Below are 18681 nucleotides of genomic sequence, written 5' to 3' on the forward strand. Positions count from 1 at the left end.
TTAATTATTCTACGTCTCTCCTTTGCCTCACCAGAAAGTAGACTCTATGAGGAAAGGGGCTGTGTTTTAGGCACTGTTGTATCACTTGTGTCCAGAAGAGGGTATGGTGCATGGCAGGTGCTCAGTGAATACCTTTGAATGAGGAAAGAAAGAAAGAAGGAAGGAAGGAAAGAAGGAAAGAAGGAAAGAAAGAAAGAAAGAAAGAAAGAAAGAAAGAAAGAAAGAAAGAAAGAAAGAAAGGAAGGAAGGAAAGAAGGAAAGAAGGAAAGAAGGAAAGAAAGAAAGAAAGAAAGAAAGAAAGAAAGAAGGAAGGAAGGAAGAGAAAGAGAGAAAGAAAGAAAGGATGGAAGAAAGAAAGAAAAGCAAGAAAGAAATCAAGAAAGAAAGAAAGAAAGAAGGAAAGAAAGAGAGAGAAAGAAAGAAAGAGAGAGAAAGGAAGGAAGGAAGGAAGAAAGAAAAGCAAGAAAGCAAGAGAAAGAAAGAAAGAAAGAAGGAAGGAAGGAAGGAAGGAAGAAAGAGAAAGAGATAGAGAAAGAAAGAAAGGATGGAAAAAAGCAAGAAAGAAAGAAGGAAAGTGAGAAAAAGAGAGAAAGAAAGGAAGGAAGAAAAGCAAGAAAGCGAGAGAAAGAAAGAAAGAAAGAAAGAAAGAAAGAAAGAAAGAAAGAAAGAAAGAAAGAAAGAATCCTCCTTGCCCCCACCAGTGTTGTTCTCTGCATCTGAGTGCTCATGGAAGACATGGCTACCTAGCACAGATCTCTGTGACCACCCCCTCCTCACTTAAGCTCCTAGTTATCAACTAATTTAGTTTCTTAGTGAGATTCTTGAAGATAAAAAGAATCTAATTGGCTCTGTCCAACCTACAAATGAGTTCCTTTGGAGTCCACCCTAATTCCAAAGACCTTTGCTTGCAGAATGGGGTTCAAAGCACCAAAAGGCAGCCAGGACTGTGGCCAGAAAGGATTTGCATCCCTATGTCAAAAACCATCATGGGCACAGCCTTGGACAACCAGTCATTGGTTTTCGTGACTACATATATGCACGCAAAATTAAATAAAACTCACATGGATGTGTCCTTCTTCATGAATTCCCAACTGTTCCTACAAAAGCCCTCCTAAGTGAATCTTCTCAGGTGGCCTGATCGGAAGGCTAAACTTTACATGAAACCCGAACCCCAACTCGGAATTAAGCTTCTCCCTCGATAGATCTTTCATGCTGTGGGTTCCATCTCTCCTAAGAAACCCTTCAACCATTTTTCTGCTGCTCATCCACATGGTTATGGGCTGAGCTCTTTTCATCCATAACTCCCCCCCATACCAGTTCTCTCCCCGTCTTGTCCCAGTTAGCTTTAAAATGCGACAAAACCTGTACTGTGAAACTCCTTGTTTCTCACCCACCCCTCACAGGGAAGAAAAGCATCTCAACCAGCTTCCTCTTCACTTTATCTAGAGTGGAGCACGATCACTGCAGTATCAATTAATTAACAGATTCCTGGTCTGGTTGCCCTGGCAATGCTCGCCAAAGCGTCAGAACCCTTCCGGAGCAGCATGTCCAGCAGGAAATTAACTATTTTCTTCACACACGTAAGTCAAGTGCACAGAGCACCTGGTGCAGAGATGGGCACCGAGGGGACACACTGTAAGCTCTTGCTGACTAGCTGACAGCACCTCGGCCAACGAAGACAGTGCTGGGTCTGCTGCCTTGAACATCTGAAGGCATTTAGAGCTGGTGGCTGAGACACCATCTAAGGGGAATAACAGCCAGTGTGATTGTACAAGAGCATCAGCGTGGTGCTAGCACCTTAGAAATAATCTAGAAGAGCAGAGAAAAGGCTATCAGCCCTTTGCCAGGCTAGGCTGCCACTGGACCGGAAGCAGGGGGGGCTAGATTGATTTCTTCTGTACCTGTCGTTTTCACTACCGTCTCTCGAGGCAGCAAAGAAGACTTTCCACATTGAACCTCAGTCTTGGCAGTTCCCCCAGAGCAGGCCATGAGCCCAACTCATGCTAGGTCAGATGTCCAATCAGGAAAGTCTCCCTCACCCAAGTGTGAGTAACAGAGAACACTAACTGTATAAATAAACACAAGTACCAGCTTTCAGCTTAGTTATAGACAAGCCTGATATCCCCAGTTTGTTTCTTCTGAAGCTATGTTTATGGCTCCAGTCTTTAGGAAAGGTGAGTCCGCCGAGGTTCATCTCAAATTCAGGTTTAAACTGTTTGCTCCATTACATGCCCAGTCACTGACTGCTTCTCACATTTCTTTTGAAGATAAAGAACGGAGAGCTTGAGGCTCACTCAAGCTAGCCTACTTGAAGGAGAGTTTATCGAAAAGATACAGAACTCACAGTCACCTGACCCAGTCAAAGAAGAAGCTAATGTCATAAATACAAGCAAGATGATGGAGCTGGGACTGGGCCAACTGTGGCCCAAATGGCAGTAGGAGATGGATTTGAGAGACATTATGGGGAAAACCACCAAGAGCATGTAATTTGCTGAGAGAGCTAATGCACATACTTAACCTGTATGAGTTAATCTATTTTACATGACAGAGAGAAACTGGTTGAAGAGGAAGGTAATGTTAACTCTAACCAGGAAAGACGTCATAGGGAATGTGGCTCTGAACTGGGGCTTATTGAAAGATGGGTAAATTTGGACATGCAGGAATGGAGGAGAATGGGGACTCCAGATGTCCCCTAGGAATATATTTCAGGGTTCAGAGGATGGGTCGTCACACTAGTGTACTTTATACATAGCCTTCTAATTACCCAGTGAGGAGTAAAGCCGGAAAAAATAAATCAAGTAATATGGAAAGTGCACAGAGGTATTCATTTAACATTGGCCAATGTGTATCGGGTGTCTCCTCTGTGACAGGCACTGTGATTATACACAAATTGACGTCACACAGGCGCTGCCCTGAAGATGCTTTTGGCCCAAGCTCACCATATTCACAGCCCATGGAACAGTCTCTAAAAGTAGAGTCTGAATATCACCCGTATCAATGTCACCTGGGCAGCTTGCGCCAAGTGCACATTCCCAGACTTCTCCCAAGACTGACTGAATCTGACTTTCTGAACTAAGACCCCAGAATCTTCCTTTAAAGCAGATTCACCAGGGAGTGTGTAGGCATTTCAAGCATGAGAATGGAGTTGGGGGCAGAGGACAGAATAAGTATTTTCCAAGTGACCGTGCCCCATATGTGACAAGCATTTTACATAGTAGTTCATTTAATCCTCCCAACAACACTACCGTGTTTATATTATTATCTCCATTTTACAGATAAAGAAACCAAAATGCAGAGAGGTTAAAGGTTTTACCTAATGATACAACTCATATGTTTTAAAAAATAGAGGTTCCACGGGTGAAATCTCCTCTTTCACAATAGAAATTTTTTTAAGTTCACTATAACAGTCAAAAAATTGAGGCAGACCACCACCTTTCAGCTCACCAACAGAATGACATTAGTCCATTTGATGAAAATGTCCAATGAAGATCTACTGTGCTTCTCCCAACAGAGACAAGCAGGTATCGTTCCCATGGGCATCTCCAGGACAGGGGGAGCAGTCAGGGAGAGAAGGAACAGAAGCAATGGGGGGAATCAGAAAAGAAGAAAATAGACTTACAAATTGAAAAACTGAGTCAGGTGGGACCGAAAATCACCAGAAGGGCCACTTGAGGACTCCCATGCCATCACTTGGCAAAGTCATTGATTTGCAGATAAAACTGCTTCCCCTTAGCACTGAGATTCAGTGGGAACTCAGTGGTCCAGAAGTATAGACCGTGCAGAGCCACTTCGAACAGGGAGAAACAGCAAGCAAAAATATCAACACTCTTTCTTCCCCCTCCACCGCCATTTCAATATAACCTCCTGGGTCAGGCACTCCCTGATCCTTCCCAGATTGCAGACCATACTCAGCAAAGTAGACACAAACCCAGAGAACCAAATCTACAATGACACCACTGGGAGTTAAGAGGAGAGAACTGCCAGGTAGAATAAGTAGGACTGAGCCTGCAGCAGACAACAATGGACGTTTAATTTCATCATGCAGGAGAAGATTGGCAAGCATGTCCCAACTGGAGCGGATTATTGCAGTGGAGGTGAAATATTTCATAGGATATTTTCAGAGGGAGATGCATGCAGAGGAAACTGTTCCAAATATATATAGTTTAAAATATCTTTGCAGTAACAAGCTAGGTAGGAGCATGTGGGTAATTGATACATACGCATGAGAGCATAATTAAGAACTATAAGACCTGGAAGATTTTCAAGCTCTATGGCAATTATAAATGATGAAAAAGTACGCTTTCTTGGGGTGTAGGGCTATTATTTGAGCATCTCGCCTCATTATGAGAGCTGGAACTTACATAGCACTGCACAGAAATGCAATAAACAAGGGGTGACTTGTCATAAACTAATAATGACTCCCGGCTTTGTGTTTCTCCAAGAGTCATCCCACACAAGATCTTATTGGATCCCTACATGTATTAGTTTTCTATGGATGCTGTAACAAAATTACTACACGTTTAGAGGCTTAAAATGACATTTTTTTCTCTTACAGCTCTGGAAGTCAGAAGTTCAAAATGAGTCTTGCCGGGCTAAATCAAGGTGTCAGTGGGGGGAGGGGGGGTGTCCCTTGTGAAGGCTCAGGGAAGAATCTGTTTCTTCCCTCTTGCAACTTGCAGTCCTTGGTCTGTGGCCCCTTCCTGCACCTTCAAGGTCAACCACATAACATCTTCAGGTCTCTCTCTGCTTTTATTACCACATCACCTTCTGTCCCTCTGATCTCCTGCCTCCCTCTTATAAGGACCCCTGTAATTACATCAGACCCATCTGGATAATCCAAGATAATCTCCCCATCTCAAGATCCTTAATTTGATCACATCTGCAAAGTCCCTTTTGCCATATAAGGTCACATAGTCACAGGTGCCAAGGATTAGGATGTGAAAATCTCTGGGGGACATTGCTCAGGTAATCACACTCCAAAAATCCTGTGAAGCAGGCACATAAATCCCATTTTTCAGATGAAGAAACTGAGATCCAGAGGCTGCTTGACTTGCCTTTGTTGGGTAGTTTCATTCGTGTGTCCCACCAGTATTTATTGAGTGTCTTCTGTGTGGCAGACACTACTGTATCCACAGTGAAGGAAAAGGAGCTTACATGGAACAATAAACAGTTATTTAAAGATCCACATAGATACAAATACGTTTGTGTTGTAAAGGAATGGGGCGGTAGGAAAGAAAAATAACAGAGGAATCATCAGAAAAATAACAGAGGAATCATCATGTAGATTTGTGGGGAGTGAGGTCGGGGAAACCTCCCTGAGAAAGTGGTATTTATGCCAAGACCTGAAGATGTATGGGGGGAGATAGTCAAAAGGAGAGGGAACAACATTCAATCCTGAGGGAGCAGAGAGTGAAACTACTTGGAGTGGGGAGGAATCTGCAACTGCAGGAAAGACCAGCATGGCTGGAGCATAGTGGGAAGATGTCACCTCTGCCTGGAAGCTTTTCCTGATCCTGGACTATGGACCCTCCTTGGACTTACGTGAACCCTTACACTTACCCCTCATTAGAACACCATGCTGAATTTAATTCTCCTTAACTAGACTGTGAATTATGGATAACTAGACTGGGTCTATTCATCTCTGAATACCCAGCCTTGCACAGTTTTTGGCATGATGTAGGTGCTCAATAAACTCTCATGGAATAAATGTACAAATGAGTAACGTACGGTATTTGGATCCTTTTCTGTCCCAGGACCTGCCAACTCAGACCACAGGCCCATAAAGACAGAGTCCTCCAGCCCTTCCAGACACGAGGGCTCCTGCAGCAGTTGGAGGCCTCTGTCAAATGGAGAAGGTGGTTAAGAAAGCTGATTTGCCCATAAGTAAATAGCTGTTGTAATTATGGAACATTATTCTCAACAGACCAGCAGACGGAAAACAATTTGCATAACAGACGTGCTTATTCATGGAAATGTTTGTGATTTATCTACCAAAGCAGATGAAGACCCTAAAATTAAAATGTGGATGCCAGCACCAGGAAGCCAAATGCTCGCTTCATCCTATTCTCAGCAAGGTACACACTGCCAACAGGTCAGATTCAGCATCTTCAGATCCCTTTACGTGGGGAGCTCTGGAGAAAGTGCAGATCTGAGAGAGCGGCACAGAAGGAAGGATGAAGAAATGTACAAACAGCCCAGCATTTTCCTCTATGCCGAGAGGTCGGTGCTGCCAATGCTGGTGGGTACCTGGCATGAGTCGGGTATGAACTGGAAGCCTATCTCCAGAGCCCGTCTTGGAGTGGCATGGAACAAATGAAACCTGGCAAAGTGAAGTTAGTAGGTTCTGAAACACATCAGATCTTTGCATATGTCAGAATCGTTTCAGTGATTTTTTTCTGAAAATGCGGGTTTTGTGAAAACCTGGATTTTCATGTCTTGGCCGCAGAGTTTCAGATTTAAGTGGTGAATGAAGGAGCCGCCCTGCACACCCAGAGAAGCAGCCACTCTACAGTTCAACCAACAGAAAATCATCTGTGAGCTGGGAGAACGTGTCATGCCCTGAAAGTGCTGTATGTTCAGATGAAAAGGGTGATCTACGGGCCCCTGGAAGCTGTGTGATTAAAACTCTCCAGGAGATCTGACCTGAGGTCCCACTGGTAAGACACACTGAGGAGGTTAACCAGGTCCTCTAAAGCATGTCAATTACCCAAACCCCAGAGTACACTCTTTTAAACCAAGTAAACGATCAAGAAACTCAGTTTTGAAGCAAAACTGAACTCCTTTAAAGACAACTTCCCTTATGAATGGGCTTTAATAGTGAGAGCTCTTACAAACCATTTGGAGACCAAGTTGCGGGGAACAGATACTCCCCAAATGAAACTTCATAAATGTGGGGTTCTGAGGGAGAAATTCACACTTGAAGTTAAAGACATGGGGTTTATCTTTAAGGTGTTGTTTCTTCTAAAAAATTAACTTCAAAATGCATATTAACAACATCTAATTGTTTACTTGCCTTTAAATAAAAAAAAAAACTCTTTGTGAGGGGTGGAAAAGCTTTCCATTTCAAAATCCCAAACTCTTAACTCAAAGGTTGGTCTTGCTTAAGGCCCCTGCACACTTTCTATTGTTTTTGGCTTAAAGGATATTCATCTAAGCTCCCACAGGCTGCCAGCAACATTAAAGGCAGCATCTATTAGTGAAATAAACCAACACAGGTGGCTTTTCAAGGGCAGGGCAAATCACAGAGGATCTCTTTGATCAGACCTAATGGGAATCCACACTCCTGATGGCGGATCAAGTGTCGGTCGAAAAGGAAATCTTCCCCGAAGTAAATTGGGCTGTGGGAGCAACTGGGAGAGTGCACACTGGTGAATTACTGGCCCTCTTCGGACACCCAGAGAAGCAGCCACTCAAAAACGCAATCAACAGAAGATGATCTGTAAACTTATTTCGGCCTGCTACAAACGCTAAATGTGTTCAGATGAAGATGATGTCACACAAGCTCAAGCAGATGGATGGAAGTAACTGACAGCTGATCAGGGCGCAGCCGGAAGGCAGAGCTGTCCGCCATTGCGGAGCGCTGACCAGGGGGAAAACAGGAGCGCGCATCTGGCAGCGCAAATATTTAATCACTAGAAAGGCCTGTGCTGCAGCGGCCCAGACTCATCTCACTTCCTGGGCTTTGTCTATTTAGCCATCTAATGATTTGTTTGCTTTTCCAGGTTCCCAGATGTAGTGCCTCTTGGAGGACGGACACAAGCATCTGGTCACCCTAAAGGGGCCTCCTTCAGATGGATGAGTTCCCAGGATACATTACAAGCACATGAGCATGGTGATGGGGACCCAGTTGCCCAGATCACCTCCGGGTGCCCTGACCCGGGTTATCTGACCAGCTGCGTCTTGAACTGCGAAAGTCCCACCACCATACAGACCCTCAGAGGCCCAGCCAGAAGCTGGTCTCTTCTCTTCCTCAACCTCACTGCCTCTTAATAAGGGGACTTCCAACATGCTTTATTTGTCTGAAAGAGCATCTGATTACGTTTGATCTAGGATACAGAAAGTTACAAAGGCATTAAGGAGGGGTGCTGAACATCTCTGAGAAATGACAAGAAACCTTGGGAATTGGCTACTCAGAGACTGCCTTTGGCTGGTAGGATACAGACATGGGGTGGAGGGAAAACTTCTCGAATGTAGAATGCGAGGGTCGGAAGCATCTGAGACTCCTGTTCTAAGGCTGGGTTTCTTCCCTGTCTTATGAAGGCCGAAGACTCCTCTGTCTTAGGAGTAACTGACCATGTTCAGCTCAGCCCTGCCCTCTACCTCCCCGGGGGCGAGGGGCTGCAGACCACCTGTGCTCGGCTCTGTCTCTCTGGGCAATGCTCCCCACGCCTTCCCCAGCCCTACACACACACACACACACACACACACACATACACACACACACACACGCGCACGGTCTATTTCCAGGCCAGTGCTATGTGGCTGATTGGGTTTGGTATTATCAAGCCCACTTGGTTGACGGACCTGATGCTACATCCTTCAACCTGGTCTCCATTTGTAATAAAAGATGACATTTGGACCCTAGTTTTATTTTATTTTTCAACTTATTAAGAATCTGGACAAAGAAGAGGTGGGCTGTTTACTGGGAACCCCGACAGTTTTGGTGGAAATGGTACAGGGTTTGAGGCCAGGAGCCCAATTTTTAAATTCTACCCCTATGTCCTAGTCTAGGGGCTTGGCCAAGCCAGCAACTCAGCAGTTCTCCAAGGGTAGTCGGTGGACCCCCGTGGTTTCAGAATCCTTTCAGGGGCCCTGCAGGGCCAAAACTATTTGAATAATAGTACGAAACTGTTCTCGTCCTTTCTTGTGCTGACATTCACAGCGGCGATGCAGAAGCAGTGGCAGGTAAACAGCTGGCGCCTTATATTCAGCCCACTCCTCCCCAACCGTACCTGCCATCATGTTCTACACCACCGCACATTTGCAGGAGAACAGGGGGTAACAGCCAATTTCATTTAAGAATGTCTCTGATAAAGCAGTAAAAATGATTAATTTGATTAAATCTCGGCCCTTGATCTCATACCTTTTCAGTATTTTGCGTGAGGGAAGTACACATGAAAAGTGCCCCTGGTGAGACACCGTCCCATGAACAGCTTTCCTTAGCACCCTGGAGGGCAGATTTCCAGCAGGTTCTGGAGGGCAGAACTTGAGCACGTTCCAGAGCTGAGCTCTGCAGCAAGTCTGCCCCTTTGCCTGCACCCCAGTGGCTTCTCGGCCGTGCAGGGACCACAGCGTGCCCTCCCCACCAAGGCCTGGATCAGCTCTGGGTGGGGGAAGGGAGTTATTTCTTATCTCAGGCCTAGGGGTAGCAGGGGCCCTTCTATCTGCTTTTGTGGCATTATTTAGCCCTCTCGTTACTTTCTACGACCCCGTCTCTCGTTACTCCAATCCCCCGTTATAGTTAAAAAGTCTTCATGTAAAAGACCCCTGTTCACCTTACTGTGTGGTTTCTCTCTCCTGACATGAACGAGATTGATACCCATACAATAAGATGGTTTCCTCCACATCCCCTAGAAAGGAAGCCCCCGGTCCAACAGCCCCCTGAATGTTCAGTAAGTTTCCACGGTAATAAAAAGGGGTTTTTAAAACCGCTGCCCAGAGGGCTCGTCTTGCATAGTGTGAGTCAGAGGGGTGGGAGTTAGGAGGGGACCTGCCTTGTTCAGTGATGCCCCGTCTGCTTCTGAAACAAAATGCCTTCTCGTGGAGAGGGCTGAGGCAACACTGAGGAGTGAGCAGCAGCTCTGAAGTCACCCGTGAAGCCTCCTCTTCCTTCCCTCTCTTCCTTTACCTCCTGCAGGACCCTCCCAAGGAAGGACGGCTGGGGCAGCCTGAGGCTCTGGGGAAGCTGCCTCTACACACCTGCCTGTCCCCGTCACACGCTCAGCCTGGCCTTTGTCTGGGTCTCTGATGACGTGAGGTTGCACGGGGCAGCCTCCTCCCCTCCCCTCCCTTCCAGAGTGGCTTGATCTGCAGCCACCAGGGTGTGGGTTGACAGCAACTTGGAGGAAAAGGCACCTATCAGGCCCTTCCGGGATTCTAAGAAACCTGAGCGGGAGGTCCGGAAAGAGTTGAGTCATGAGGACCTACCACTTCCTGTGGACCTCGGGTAGGTCATTTACAATCTCTGAACTCCTTCCCATTTCTACTCCTGCCAATCTGTCCACTGCTAAGCTGTTGGAACAATCTCTCTCCAAATCACCCTCTATCCTGCTGCAACCACTTGTCATTATAGCACTCATCCGTCTCCTGATGAATCCACGTTTCAATACTCTGTCCTTTCCCACGCCCTTCCTTCTACCGAGCTCACCCTTCTGTCCCTGGATCCGTCTCTGAGCATTCAAACTAAGTAGCACGTCCTCCAGGAACTCTTCCAAGACTCCCCAAGTCAGTCTGAGCTCCCCAGGTGTGCTTTTGCCCCTACACTGGGCTACTTTCTTGTATTTTCCTCCAAGCAGACTGCAACCTCCTGAAGAACTGGAGCTGAATTTTCATCTCCATGTGTTAGGATCTAGGCCAGCACCTATATGTCTGTTTAAAAAAAAAAAAATCTAAATAATAAAATAAAACCAAATAGAGTAAGTAAAGTAAAATAAAATGAACTACCTGCCTTCTCTGTGCTTGGGGTTACTGAACAGACATCAGCTGTTACAAGTGCCTGGTCAGGCATCATTTTACAAATGAAGAAACCAAGGCCCAGAGTTTAGGTGACTCGATTACATGCCACAGCTAGTACGTAACAGAGGCGGGACTCTGACCCAGGTTTCTTTGCGCTCAGACACGTGGTGTCTCGTGGATGACTTTCAGAAGAGGCTATGGGAAGGTGACGGTGAGAAAGTTGGAACACCGGTCAGGCCAGTGAGGAGAGCATGAGATTCTGTCAGGTGGTTGCTGAAATCACTTGACTTTCTGTCCTTTTAGGACAAGGGGAGAGAGCGGCAGGGTCGCTGGGAACCTCTCCACAATGTGTGGTCTTAGGCATTGCTCAGCCCTCTGCATGGGAGCTGACCCACCTGACGAGGGCTGCTGGGGAGGGGTGTACCGAGGGGTCCGCTCCACCCACCATGCGTGTAGACACAGCACCCGTACCTCAGCAGCCAAGCTACAGAGCTGGAAGCATGCAGTCGTCCTGCCCCCAGCCCCAAGCTCCCCATTCTGGTCCCAGGTGTCATGGGGGAAATTACCTTGCTGCACGGGTGTCTTCCGACTCCTCTACCAGCAAGTCACCAAACAGAAGGGCTTGCGGACCAAAAAGCAGGAGCCTCAGCTCACGTGGTTGATTGGATCGATTGAAAACAGGGAACAGCAAGGCAGGGAGAGACGGGGTCGTGAACACACTTAGGATATTATGGAAGGCCCACACCACTGAATCCTGGGCTACAGAATGCTCGGGTGTCCTGTCCCTCTGCCACATCAGCCCTTCCTGCTGACGGTGTGCTCACAAGCACCAGAGTTGAGGCTTTGAGCAAAAGACTGAAGGCTCTGGGCCCAACCACACAGGTGCTCTATCAGTGAGCCCCTGGCAGGGATGGCAGGGTACAGCTGCAGCTCGCCAGTTAGCTGAAAGCCATGGTGCTTGTCTGCATTTCTAGGGGTTAGAATGGGCAGGTGGGCGTCACTAATGGGCGGCTGATTGAAGATCGAGTGCCTCGTGGGTCTCGTGCATGTTTGACGTATCCTGAATATTTGATGCTTCAGGTGCCTCATGTATATTTAGTGCAAAGCATGAATATTCAGAGCCTGCTCAGCTCCTCCATCCCTTCCTAAATGCACGCGGTGATCCGCTCTCTTTATCTATGTCTGACTTGCCTCTCAAGCCATGGGCTTCTACACTTAAGTTTTATCTATCCTCCTTATTTGTTGGTTTCTCGTATTTTCTAGAGCAGAATCAAATATTCTCAAATAATCCGGCAAATGCATAAGACTCCAGGTCTATCCACCAGAATAGTAACCCCCAACTATGAACCCTCCTTTACGATTTGCAAAGCTCTCTCGTGCTCACAATCTTATTTAATGTTTGCCACCAGCCTGGGAGGCAGGAGTCAGCATCCCAAATCGGAACATGACTACACTGATACTCAGAGAGGTTAAATGAAATTCCTAAGGCCACACAACCTCACATCCAGTTGGTGGAAGAGGGGACGTAAGCTCATGTCATCTGGCTCCTGGTCGAATGTGTTGCCCATTTCACCAGCCCACCCCTGGATCATTCTCACTCCGTTAAGGACCCCAACTTTCACAGTATGACTTGCAGAATTCAGACCTCTCCTCTCAGCTCCTGAGCCTCCTGGCATAGCCTGGCATAGCCTGATCTGAAGATACCATCAGTTCTGGGAGCCTGGGTGTCGGACGCACATGCACTCAGGCAGCAATGAGCAGCCCTGAGCAGCAATCTCCCAGGCCCCTTTCCAGGCAGTGCCTGCAAACCGTACTGCACCTTCACAGCCACCAGAGTCCCCAGGAGACCTCCCTGCAGCTCCCCCCCTCCAGAAGCTCCTCCCCCACCCAGAGGCAGGGGCAGTTTTAGGGGAAGAGTGCCTGCCTCCTGAGAACTCCACGGCCCTCCCATCATTAAAGCCACGGCCAAGGCACTCTAATAATCTCAGATTCCTCCCTTCTCAAGGAAGCCAAAGACCAGGAAAAGAATGTTCTGTGTGAGTCAACTATTCAAGCTGCACCCAGGGAACCCCAGACCGTGCAAAATGGGAGAGAGGGTTAGCACGCAGCCCAGCCTTGCTGTGCGGCCTGAACCGGCCTCCTTCTCTAAGTGTGTGCAGTACTGAGGGTGAGAGAGCAGAAGCGCCAGCCTGGGGCCCTGCAACCTGTCCACCCGCTCTGCCTGAGTAAGGCCACTGCTGCCGCTGTGCAGCCTTAGCTGGGCTGCGTCTGTCATTACTGCCGATGAGCAAATCAGGCCACCAGCTGGGTGAGTGGAATGTCAAGCTTGGTGACATTCCCTCTTGGGGGAGACTTGATGTGAGGCCAATGGAAAGTCAAAACAAAGACAAAGATCATTTTGATCCTTTCATTCGGCCAAAAGGAAAATGAATCTGGCAAGCAAACCCTCTGTACGAAAGCCCCGAAATTGATGTTTTCCAAGCAGAACTGAAGCTTGGGTTTCAGGCATCAGAGCCTTATGGCCTCTGGTTTGCCCTGGTTCAGAAACCACTTAGCTTCTCCCCTGGGGGGCATCCTGGGGGGGCCACTGTAGAGTGGAGTCAGCCCCTCCTGTGGGTCCACAGTAAACCATAGCAGAGGCCTGGCTCAGTGCTAAGCAGCTTACCTACGTGATCACACGTGATCCCCACCATCCTCTGGACCACAGACACATTGGCAACTGGCCACAGGTAACTTACACTAGTGAATGGTGGAGCTGGACTCCAGCAGGCGTCTCTTTTCAAGCCCAGCCTGTACTCTCGGCAAATTTATCTCCAGCCAGAGGCAGATTTAGAAGTTATACAGTCCAACCTCCTCCAAGTGCACACATAGCTTTTGTAAACAGTTGAATTGAGAAGTTAGAGAACTCATCTAAGGCCCCATGGATTGCTCTTCAGAACAAAAACCACCCAGACTCCCTGCCCAGGTGAGGCCTGCTCTTGTCACCACCCCACCCTGCCTGTTCTGGCCTCATTTCCTTCTGCAAGCCGGAGAAGCTGTCGAGGCTTAGGACGGAGATGAGGACTTAACAACCGGCCTTCAGGCCCAGGACCGGCCGCCTCCCACTACTCACAGAGCTGCCACTGCCACCCTGAAAGCAAAAGTCTCTGGAACTTTCCTCAACTGGTTAATCCCTCTGGAAGGACGAATTCTGAATGTGTGAGAGGAAATGATGCCCAAGTCCCCGGAATGTCAAGATATGAAGAATGTCTTCAGAGAGAGCCTGATGAGCTTCTCAAAGGTGGTTTGAAAAGCCACAGTGCTCGGCATCAGAGCGAAACTATACCTTATGCAACATCAGGGGGACCCTTTTAGAGGAAAGTCGTTTGTCCCCAAGCAAACATTATGTACTAAATATTTTCCCCTAGAAACTCAATTAGATGCTGACTTTTTAAATGACAAGATTCACCTATTACTTCAAAAAGCATTCATTCATTCAATTAATACCAAACGTGGGTTCGGCACTAAGCCAGGCGCTGGGTTCTAAGGGTGAGTGGACTGAGTACATCATCAAAGAGATGCATTTGAAACAAGGGCTTAAAAGCATAGTTTGCTCTTTTTCAGAAACGAATGAGCTGTGTAAAATGAAGTACAGTACGTCAATTAAAACCTGAGCAGAAAAAGGAGGCAAGCAAAGGGGAGTGAGTCCATGTGGGGCTGAAGGGGGCCTTTTGCTCTGAGTCAGGCTGTCAGGACTCTAAATCAACTGGGGTTTCCCAGGTCGGGGGCTGAAGTTGTCATCTGCAGTCCAGCACCCAGGAAGGAGCCCTTGAGTGGGGACAGGGCGCCATCTAGTGTCTGCTCATCCGCAGCACATGCCACAGATGTGGGAAGGAAGGTGCTCCGCCCCCAACCTGAAAGATCAGGCTGAGCTCACACTTTCTGAAGTGCGTTGCCCAATGCCAGACACGCTCAGATCTTGTCTCGTGAAACTCACCCTGTGAGGTTAGCATGTTTCTCGCCGTCTTATCGACGTGGCTGTAGAGATTCAAAAAGGCGAAGTTCCGAAGTAACCCGTGAGCTAAGCAGTGATTTGAACTCAGTTCTTAGGACTCTGAGGTCCTTGCCTGCACCCTGCTGACAGTGGTGGAGAGGAAGGGCTTGAACGTCTCATGACCAAGCTTGAAGGCCATGGCTGCTGCCTCAGCCCCTCAGGAGAGGGTCCCGATGCCATGACAGAACTTGCTGGGCCCCTGCCTGCCTGTGCGAACTCGCTCACCGGCTCCCTCACGACAGAGCTAAGCTCCGCCCCTCGGAACCATGGTTGTTTCCCAAACACACCGTTCCCTTCCCTGCTTCTGTGTACTTTTTCTCCACGCGCAGGACCGTCTATCTGGAACCTCACCGTTCTCCCTTTACTGTCTTATCTAGTGCCTCTATCCTATAAGACGGCCACGCATCACCCCCCAGGAAGCTTCCCGCCGACTCTCTCAGGTTGGCCTGGGCACCTGCTTCTGTGTTTCCCCAGCACTCTGTGCATTCCCAACACAGCGTGCCTCAGACCATCTGTCCGTCAGCTGTCACTCCAGTAAACTATGACTCTGTGTCCCCAGTGCCTAGCACGGTGCCCAACCCATTATAGGAGGTTGACACATGTCTTCTGATTGATGGGTGAATGTTTGAACGGCTGGCTGGCTGGACAGGTGGAGGGGATGCAGTCCCACTGCCCAGCTGGCCTCACCATGCCAGGGCCTCATCAGCACCACGTGCAAACCAGCTGAGCCAATCAGCATGGAGCACCACTGTGAGGACATGGGTCTAACAGAGAGTAACCGCTTCCTTGCCATGGCTGTGCACTGGTCAGGCCTTCTCACTCCTAGCGTCAGGTCAGCTCTAGGTCACATCTAAATTATCCAACAGAGCTTCTGGAACAACTGCTGGTCAGTATGGTCTCCAGAGTTGCTTGGTCTGTGGTCCAGAAAAGCCCTCACTGACAACCTGGGCCTCTGACGAGTAAACCTTCTCCTGCTTCTGAAGTTCAAGATGAGTGGAGGGCAGAGCCTGTGTCTGTGTGACGTGAGAGGAGCTTTAATAACAAGATGGCCCCTTTTGCGGGTGCCTGGCATTGGAGACGAGGGGTGCCCTCCAGAGGCCACACTTCAAGGAAGCAGTGATAGGTTCAGAGAGGGGAAGTAGAGGAAGAAGAGGAAAGTAGAAATGGGGTATGAAACCTTGGGCGTTTCAGAGGAGTGGTCGTTGTGAGTGACTGTGTTTTAAAAACAAAACTAAATAATAATGGTTGTAAAGAAAGACTTGTCCTGCCTAAGGAAAAAAAGAGCAGCTGCATTTACTGAGTGCCTACAGCATACCAGCATTATTTAATCTTCATAATGACCCAGTAACGTAGACATTTTGGGCTCTATTTTACAAATGAGTAACCTGAGGTCCAATGTCATATAGCTAGAATGTTCCTGCCCAACTTCTCCTCACTTTCATTCCTGTTGGATTTTGTACCCCTTCAGTCTTCGGGACTCTGGGAGAGCGTTGGTAACTCAGGTCCTGGGGCCAGTGACCCCAGAGGGCTGCCTGCAGAGCTCCCCAAGAGCTGGACACACAGCTTACTCCTCCACAAAGCCAGGCAGAGCTGGCCCCCTTTTACCTACCTAGGACCCACAAAACTAATTTTTTCTTTTTGTCCCTTATAAATATTTTAAAACATATATTTCATTGGGAAAACATCAGCTTGGAAATCCTGGAGGCTAAAATCATTTCTCTAACCCGGCGGGACAACAGAAGGAAAGCAGTGCTCTGTACAGTAAGCTGCTGACTGCCCTGCCCTGGGCCTTAACTGGTATCTAGAAGGTTCTCTCTGGTGACTAAGTTTTTGTACAAAACATGAGAGAAAGGAAAAAAGAAAAGCAAGGATAAATAAAGGGCAGGTATTTTAGTCCCCTCTTGCACTGTCCTTTTAGCAATTAGAGTCCTTTTTTTCTGAGAGTTGAAGGCTTAGGACAGGACCCCCAGGCGTGCTCTGCCTGCTTGGGCTGGACTTCTAGACAGCCCTAGCTTCTGGACTCCCTGACTCACCTGTCTTGGCACCTGAGGACTGACTGCTTGCTCCTCTGTTGCTGGGCTTCTGGAATGCAGACTTTCCACCTGTCTTGGTCATGATAATCACCTGGCTTTTAACTTCTGGAAATCACTGGTGTCCACCACTCACACCTTCAGCATAACTTCATCCGGACCCTTGAACGGTCTACCCTGTCCTAGAGCCTCACTTGCCCCCCATGCCCTGGGGTGACAGAAAATGGGGAGGGGATATGTGGGTGGGGACTTGGCTTTGCCCCTCATCTCCAGTACTCAGCTTTGGGAGGGGCGCAGAGGGAATCTGTGGGGGTGAAGGTTGGCAAGGCACAGGGTATCTGTGAGTTGCCACAGTGATACCTAAACTCAGGGGGGTGAGGGTAACACACGAGGGACAGGAGGGCAGCTCAGACCACCACCAAGAAGCCAAACGGGGGGCTTTATCAGAATTAACTGATTTCAATGCAGATCTCATCTGCACCAAGCAAAACCATCACACAAGCGTGACGAATGGAATAATGTGCAAGTGTCATGAACAGAATAAAGGTACGACCTTCCCATCACCCCAAAACTCTGCAAAATGGCCTTCATGGTGCAAAGCAATAATAATTTAACTAAACCAAATATTTAAAATGGCAGGGTCTAAAGATAGAAATAATGATAAGTAAATAGACATAAAAATCTTTAAAAGACTATATATGATGACTGTTTACAAAATCAGTAACGCCTCATGTATTAGAGCACATGGCACTTATGGTAAACCACTTCACATTTTATCATTTGGAATAAATAAAGGTTTTTATGCTTTGAAAGTGCCCCTTTCAAGTGCTCCTTCCTCCCGCACTGCCCGTCTACCAGGCTGTCAAACTTCCTTTAGTTCTGCCAATGGACACCCTTTTATCCCCTATTCAACCTCCTCCTTTAGTCTCCTATGGACCTGGAAACCAGGTAGTCATGTTTGTTAGAACAGTTTGTAAATTAATAATAAATAGAATTTTAGGGTTTCCCTGGTGGCGCAGTAGTTAAGAATCCACCTGCCAATGCTGGCAGCACAGGTTCGAGCCCTGGTCCGGGAAGATCCCACATGCCGCGGAGCAGCTAAGCCTGTTCGCCACAACTACTGAGCCTGCGCTCTAGAGCCTGCGAGCCACAAATACTGAGCCTGTGTGCCACAACTACCGAAGCCCGCGCACATAGAGCCCGTGCTCCACAACAAGAGAAGCCACCGCAATGAGAAGCCCACGCAGCGCAACGAAGAGTAGCCCCTGCTCGCCGCAACTAGAGAAAGCACGGGCAGAGCAACGAAGACCCAATGCAGCCAAAAATAATTAATTAATTAATTAATTAAAAATAATAACAATAACAAATAGAATTTTAATGAATGGCTCTGGGTTGCTAACTTATGAGTAAAATGCATGGACCTTGGGAAATGGCCACTGTTCTGATTTTCTGCCTGGGTTCTGGGTTGGTAGGGACGCCAGGAAAGTGAGGGATCACTGTAGCACAAAACATCGGATATACCGACCATCTGCTGATTAACTCTGCAATGCAGCATGGATTTGTTGTTCTTCTTTGAAGTAGATCTGATAGCCCATAGGTCAGGTAAACAGACTGCCACCCATCACATGCAGAAGCCCTTTAAGAAGTCGGGTGTTTTAAATTCACTGGCACCCCCCAAATCCAACCATCGGGAGATACTGTCAGCAGAAGATCACGCAGTGACCTCAGATGCCAGATCCAGCCCATCCCACCTGGACCCTGACAGCTCTGTTATTTTCTGTGCTCTTAAAAGTTCAATGTACCCCCGCCCCACCCCCAGACAGTTAAAAGTTAGCCGATCTCTCTACCAGTTTATAGATGCCAGTACAGATGCCTACAAACATATCATTCCCTCTTCAGGTCTTGAAACCTAGACTATTACCCCAAACGTGAGAATGCGGCATG

Source organism: Leucopleurus acutus (assembly GCF_964270905.1).
Source record: "Leucopleurus acutus genome assembly, chromosome: 12".
Taxonomy (NCBI): Eukaryota; Metazoa; Chordata; class Mammalia; order Artiodactyla; family Delphinidae; genus Leucopleurus; species Leucopleurus acutus.